The sequence below is a fragment of the Solanum verrucosum genome, unplaced genomic scaffold, assembly GCF_900185275.1.
Source record: "Solanum verrucosum unplaced genomic scaffold, falcon-dt-bn FXZP01000131.1, whole genome shotgun sequence".
Lineage (NCBI taxonomy): Eukaryota > Viridiplantae > Streptophyta > Magnoliopsida > Solanales > Solanaceae > Solanum > Solanum verrucosum.
The window spans coordinates 23,704-31,349 of NW_026020352.1; the positions used below are offsets into that span (position 1 = coordinate 23,704).

The 7,646-nt window shown below is 39.1% G+C and overlaps 1 pseudogene; it reads right to left on the bottom strand.

Moving 5' to 3' along the window:
• Positions 1-748: 748 nt before the first annotated feature.
• Positions 749-7,390, bottom strand: LOC125837548 (uncharacterized; annotated as a pseudogene).
• Between the last annotated feature and the right edge of the window lie 256 nt (positions 7,391-7,646).

Here is a 7,646-nt window from a genome sequence, read left to right on the forward strand (position 1 = left end):
AGTGTCTCACTGGAATGCAGCCTTGAGAGTGGTTAGATATATCAAGGCTGCACCAGGTTTAGGTTTGCTTATGAGTGCAAGAAAAAGGTCGCTGCTCACTGGGTTCTGTGATGCAGATTGGGCAGCTTGCCCCAATACAAGGAGATCTGTTACTGGATACTTGTTGAAGTATGGAAATTCACTGATATCTTGGAAATACAAGAAGCAGAACACTGTTTCCAGGAGCTCTGAAGAGGCAGAGTACAGGAGTTTTGCAACATTAACAGCTGAAGTAGTATGGGTAACTAATTTGTTCAAGGAATTGGGGTTGAATGTAGATAATCCTGTTACCATTCATTGCGACAGTAAGGCGGCTATACAAATAGCAACAAATCCTGTGTTTCATGAACGGATAAAACACATCGAGATTAATTGCCACTTTATACGTGAAAGGATTCAACAAGGTCTAATTAACACAAGTTATATCAACACCAAAGAACAACAAGCTGATTTGTTAACTAAGGCTCTAGGCTGGTCTCAACACGATTTTTTGCTTGCCAAGCTAGGTGTTCTGAATGTTTTCAGTACATCTAGCTTGAGGGGGGATATTGAAGATAGTGATCGATTAGATAGTTAGTTAATTATGAAATGGTAATTAGTAGCTTTAATTCTTTTTTTGTTAATTCTGTTAGGTTGTTACAAAAGGGTATTGAGTGACAATATGTTAGCATGATGTATATAAGTAGAAGTTCTTCATTTTCATTAGCATTCATTCAGTTGTAATTGAATAATAAGATTCCAGAAAGTTCCAATTCTCTCTCTGAAATTCATTAGAAATACACTGAACTCTCCCATAAGGAACTATTATAAATAGGTACAAAAGCATCTAAGAGATTACCAGACTAATATAATAAGACACAACTTCCACTACAAGGGAAGAGAGGTAGAATATATCGAAGATTCTCTTCTTTTGACCTAAGAAACATCAATGCTCCTACAACTAGACTATGTGACATAGAGAGAGTAGTATCAGTAATAACCAAACATACTAGTAGGCATTATCGGTCGATCTGAATCCATCATATAATATTTTATATAGATAATCAAAGAAACGTGAAACTTGGAGATAACATTAGGACCCCAATCCGCTCACCACTCTTACTACAAGTAGTATTACCTTGTTTCACGATCCGACTGTCTTGGGTACCACTCACACTAAACCACCTAGTGGGAGAACAAAAGACTAACCTGAAACCAACCCAACACCATAATTTAAAAGAAGTTTATCATATAAAACAAGGAACAAAATTTAGTCGCTAACGAATTGAGTCCCCATAAACTCAATCCAATACTCTAAAAATATTCAATACGGAAAAAACCCCTAAAAACTAAAATTCATCATACCAAAACTCTAAAATAGTCAAACTAGGGATGCAACCCCAAAACTAACATAAGCTAAAATCTAACATCTGTGTCCAAACAGACAGAGAAGAAATATAGAAGAACCATGTCATCCTAAAAGATGTATCTCATCCTTGGATTCAGAATCATTCACAATCACAATCACAATCACAAACAATGATTCACAATCACAACGATAATGAACAATACAACTTGAACACCACAAGTCACAACAACAATTCAATTGAATGAGATTATCAATAGGATGTCATTTCATATCTTCCCTATGTATTCTCTCCCATGCATTGCATCAACGAAACAATATGCAGCAGACATGAATACATATTATAAATCGAAACCATACAACCATCATCTACGTGATTTGTCATTAACTTAGAGCAAATTCAACGCCCAAAATAAAGGATTACTACTAGAATCTAAGCATATTTATGTGGATATGATGGCTCTTTTACTAATATGCGGGAAAATACTTTGAAGAAAATGACTGATGGAAAGAGCTACAAAGAAAAGTGTGGCCGACTTGACGGAGGGCTAGACGAGTCGTAGTAGTCTGTGTCACACCCCGAGGCTACCCTCTTGACGTAACAAGAGACCTTGGATCACGAGTGACCCTAAGAAAACCTTGAAGCTGGCATATCATAAGCATACTGAAAATATCTAAGAAAACATGAACTAATGCGGAAGCTAAATCAATTGATAACTGAAATTAGGGAATACCCAACTAGGCTGAATGTTTAAAACATGCTAAGAGTTTAATAACAGCTAAAGGATTAAACATACCAATTCAAGTTGCTTCTAGTACTATGTCTGAAAAGCCTCTATTGACCAGAGTTGCTGGGACATGCCCCCACCTAACTCTAGCAAAACTTAAAACTAAATAAAAGACCAAAAATGAAACACATGTATATTGTCCTCGAAGTATGACGACTCACCATGTCACGACTCGAGCCTACACCCTGGACGTGGCCAGCACTCGAAGACCATTGCTGGCCCCCAAGCAAACCCTTGGCCTGGCTTTCTTAACTCAGCAGAAACCTAACTCAACAGAATAACTCAATGCAATGACAGGGCATAAAACAACCTAACTGATAAAATCTGGCCAAAAAGGCAACTCGAGTCTTAAAATAGAATATTTATATATATAAATAAATGAGAGACTCAATACTAACTGACAGACAGACTGACTATCTATGAAGCTTCTATAACCCTGAGATGGATCTTGGGACAGACCCCGCAACATCCTAATAAAGCAAAACTAAGAGAACAAAATAATCGAGTCCTACGGAATGCAAAGAGGCTCACCAATGACTCTGGAGTGCTCAGCTGGATCAACGGCGTGCTGGATGATGATCCTCGGTACCTGCGTCTGCTTCATAATAAGATGCAGGCCAACTGGCATCAGTACATGGAATGTACGAGTATGCGAGCTGGACAGGTAACAACAACTTAAGCTTGAAAGGGATACAAAAGAGAACTTAGCATGGCTCTGTTCAACTCATGAATAACTGAACTCAATATAAAGCAATAAGACACACACAATATATACAAAGCTTGTAAAACTATTTAAAACATGACGTCAAAATCATATTTATAATATCATGAAAATACCATGCTTCCTCTCAAAGTCTACTTGTGCAATGCATGAATGAAGTCCCATACCCCCATCCATACTAAGCAGAACCCCTCGAGTAACCATGTAATTTCTACTGTGTGAGTTTCTTTAACCGATAACCACCACTATGAGCCCTAGTGATGATACAACGTTTTAACTCACGTTGCCCAAGGACCATCCTATACCTTGCCGTCATATAGGACCTTACTTTAACTTTAACTTGGTGGATCCACTAGCTTAACTTTACATAATCATCTAAAAGGTATGACCCGTCAAATCCCATGTTTGGCTACATGGTTCTATGGGGGCTGTGAGTTCTTTGAACGCTCCCCCGATTCGGTGCTTAAGACTACTCCCAAAAATACTTTAGCTCATAAGTGTTTTAAACACATCTTTCTTTAGTTTGAAATAATTCCTCAAACTACACTCTTAAAAGAGGTACTTGCTCTTGAAAACTCTTTCTAAAAAGAACATATCAAAACCATATTTTGATATGATCATTGATGACTCGGGAAGTTATACTGCATAGACATTGATGGTATATCTAGAGACAATACTGTTCAAACATTGATGACATACTCGATTGTCATACTAATCATGTTTTAGAAACTCTTTCGCTAAACTCACCTTTTCCTTAAAAGAGATAGTACTGAAACTGCTCAAAACTCTTTTGGAAATCTCAGTCTCCTCTCATCATAAATGTGAAAACATTTATAAACTTCTTTGGGAATACTTAGTTTCCTAATAACTTTTGAGAAATGAACCTGACTCTTTACTTTTGGCTTAACTTGAAATGCTGTATTCTTTACTCAACTTGAAACTCTATACTCTTGAAAAACTTTAAAGACTTGCTTTGACATACTTCTTAACTTCTAAGCTTGACTCTAACTTCACTTGACTTCTAACTTCACTTGAGTTGGATCCTATCTTCCCTCTAATTGGATTATGGATTCAAGGTGTATGATCACATATTTATGGATGAGTTCGGGATGTCTAGATGTACCTTAGAGTGTTGAAAACAACTATAAAACATAAGTACATTACCAAGGAACATGTATGAAAAAGTGGGGAATGAATGGGAAAGATTGGCGTTCTTGGCGCTCTGAGAGGCGCGGGGCGCCAACCTTCAGACTACAGACTTCAGAGGGGCCTGCTAGGCGCTCTGCAAGGCGTGCCACCCCAAGAGGAAAACCTCAGAACCCCTGATGGGGCGCGCTGGCTGGCGCGACTCCCCAACCTTTTGCCCCAAAAATCTGACTTTTCTCCTTCATTTTTCCAACTCTAAACCACCTTAACTTCAAAGGTTTCAGCCCCAAAAACTTAGAATCATAAAATCTCTCAACATACACTAGATTCAACTCGAAATCAAAACAAAAAACATGTACCAAGACAACAAGGAACTTCAACAACACAACCAACAACTTCAACAACCACAATCAACAATTTCAATAAACACAACCAATTTTTTCTCGGAAATAAAACGATTTTGGCATGTGGGGGAATGAACCAACCCAACACTATGATCTCACATACCTTAATAGGGATCACCTCCGACGAAAACCACGACGATCTTAATGAACTTTGCTTCTTCCCTTTCTCCTCTACTTTCCTTTTTTCTCAAGAACCCTTACTCTCACTTTTAAAAGGGAAAACTCATTTAAATAAGCCTAAAACTTTAATAAAACCAAAAGAAATAGCTGGGGAAAAGACCAAAATACCCTTACAAATTCGAAATAAACTTCCCTGCCATCAACCCAACTTCCATAGGGCATAACTCACTTATACGAACTCGGAATCGAGCAAACTCGACGCTGTAGGAAATATCACTCCTCGAGCTTTGCAAACATAACTAGAAATACACCTAAATCATCCTGAGCTATGAGTTATAACTATCTGAAGTTGACTAAAAACTCATTTTTTTCCATACTTAGCTAAATTTCCAGATTTTTAATTCTTTCCAAAAAAAATGACTATTTCCAATTCTAAGCTTCTTCATAGCTATTTCAAATTGACGGATGTTACAATATCTCCCCCTTGGGAACATTCGTCCTAGATTGAGATGACTCTTACTAGGCTAAGGGTGTAAATCAAACTCAAACACCCAATAAGCAACAATGCCCACAATCCACCTTGATACCTCAAAACACCATCCTCCCCTTGTTCAAAAGCCATTATTGCTTATGAACATTTTGCCCGTAATTCCAGCAAGATGTCTGTGTCTTTCTCACCTTTTACTTCTGACACTAATGATGACTCGGCCCTGCCCGTCACTTCTATTCCTCCTTCTGCGGAAACTATAAGTCTGACTCCTAGGCGTGCCAGCCTGTGCACATCTCTTGCTAACTCTCTCTTTCCTTCTTCAATATGGGCGGTGCTACCCATAGACAACTTTCTTAAAGAATCAGTAACAACAATAACCTTACCAGGGTGATAACGAAAACTCATGTCATCATCCTTGAGTACCTTACACAATAACCAACTCTAGCTCATCACATTACACCCTGATTCGCCTAAACTCGATTATTGATCTCAACTTTATTTTAGATTCAGATACCCAGAATTTACTCAATAACCTAATATCATAACTGGGCGGTAGTCAACTTCTCTTTCCATTCCTTAAAACTTTCCTCACAAGCTTCGAACCGTTGAAACTTCACTATTTTTTCGAATCAACTTGGTCAAATAAAACCCTTTAATAATAGATCCCTTTAACTGCTCTTTCAACTCTTTTAACTCTGTTGGTGCCATTCTATATGGTGAAAAAGAGGAAGGACAAGTATCTGGAATGAGGTCTATGCCGAAATCTATTTCTCTCTCAGGAGGAATTCCGGGTAGGTCATCAAGAAAAACTTCTGGAAACTCTCTTACTATAGGAACTAACTGAAAACGAGGTATCTCAACACTAGAGTTATTAACTTGGACTAAGGGATATATTCAACCCTTCAAAACTAACTTTCTCGCCTTGAGGTACGAAATGAAACGACCCTTAGGCACTACTGAAATACTACTCCACTCTATGACTGGCTCACTAGGTTGCTCAGGTATAACATCAAAGTTCAAAGCAACATAAGGAATTACAAAAGATAAACTCGCTCTGGGGCCTAGCAAAGCATAAACAACAAAGTCAAAGACTTGAATCATACCAGTGACAACATCTGGTGAATCCTCTTTCTCTTTGCGACTGGTGATTGCGTAGAGGCGGTTTGCTCCTCTGCTAGTACTAGAAGTAGCTCCTCTAGGTACCATCATGTCTGGGGGAGCAACTGATGAAGCTTGGGCCCTATTGCTCAGATTTCCACTACCTTGCTTGTTCTTTGGACACTCTCGCATGAAATGTCCACTCTGACCACACTTGAAATAGCCAATGGATCCCTCATGACAAATACCTGAGTGGTTCCTACCACACTTGACGCATGTAGGAGGCTTACTACCCCTTGGTACCATACTTCCTTGAGGATAGGCAAGTCTAGCCCTAAAACTCTATGAATTTCTATTGTACCCATATTTGTTCTCAGGTGCAAGTGCACTAGTAGATGGTGAAGTAGGTCGCTTCTATTTCTGTGGGAGGGATGACTGATTAGCATCATTCTTTTGCTACCTGAACTCGTCCCCTACTATCTTAGCCCTCTTATGCTTAAACTCTTCTCTATCCTTCAACTTTTCCTTCTCAACTTATTGTAAATGGATCATAAATCTTGCTTGGTCAATATCCTCTATCAGCATAGCTACCTTGCCTTCCTTTCTTGACTGATGAGACAACCCACCAACATATAAACTCATTTTACTCCTCATGTCCACAACCATATTCGGAGAATAGCGGGAAAGTTGTGTGAACTTCAGACTGTACTCATGAACACTCATAGACACCGAATTAAGGGTGAGAAACTCTTTTATCTTTGCCTCTCGCAACTCACGAGGAAAGAAACGCCCCATGTGGGCACTCTCAAACACAACCTAACTCACTACTGACGCATCCTCAACCCTATTCTTTTTCCATTGGTCGAACATGATTCTACCAACACCCTTCAATTGGTATGCAACTAGTTCCACCCTCTCCGACTCAGCAACATGCATCACATCAAATACCCTTTTAAGCTTCTCAATGAAGTTCTCCGGATTCTCACTAATACTTGAACCTGTGAAGCTTGGTGGATTCATCCTTAAGAGTGCACAAATCCTTGAAGTATCAACCACTTCATGTCGATTAGCTCTCTGCGCAACATGAAAGGTCACAACCTGACTTAACATCCAGATAGCTTCACGAAAATTAGCATATTTGATCTCTTCTTGGGTTTGCACTTTCAGGGTATTTGGTAACTCTTGTTCCTTAACACTCCACACAGCTGGACGAACTTTGACTGCTCTTCGTGGAGGCATGATCCTCTAAAAACACGGGCAAACACGAATTAGAAAGAAACATTTTAGAGATAAACTCTAAAGCACGAGATGAGTGTGAAAGAAATGAGAAATCTACCTAAATGTTGCAGCCTCCTAATTATAGATGTGGCACGCTTCACACCGATAACTAGGACTATACAGACACAGATTCATAGACTCCTTAGGACTCTTGTACTCTGTGTTCTGATACAAAATTTGTCATGCCCCGAGCCTACACACTGGACGTGGCCGGCAC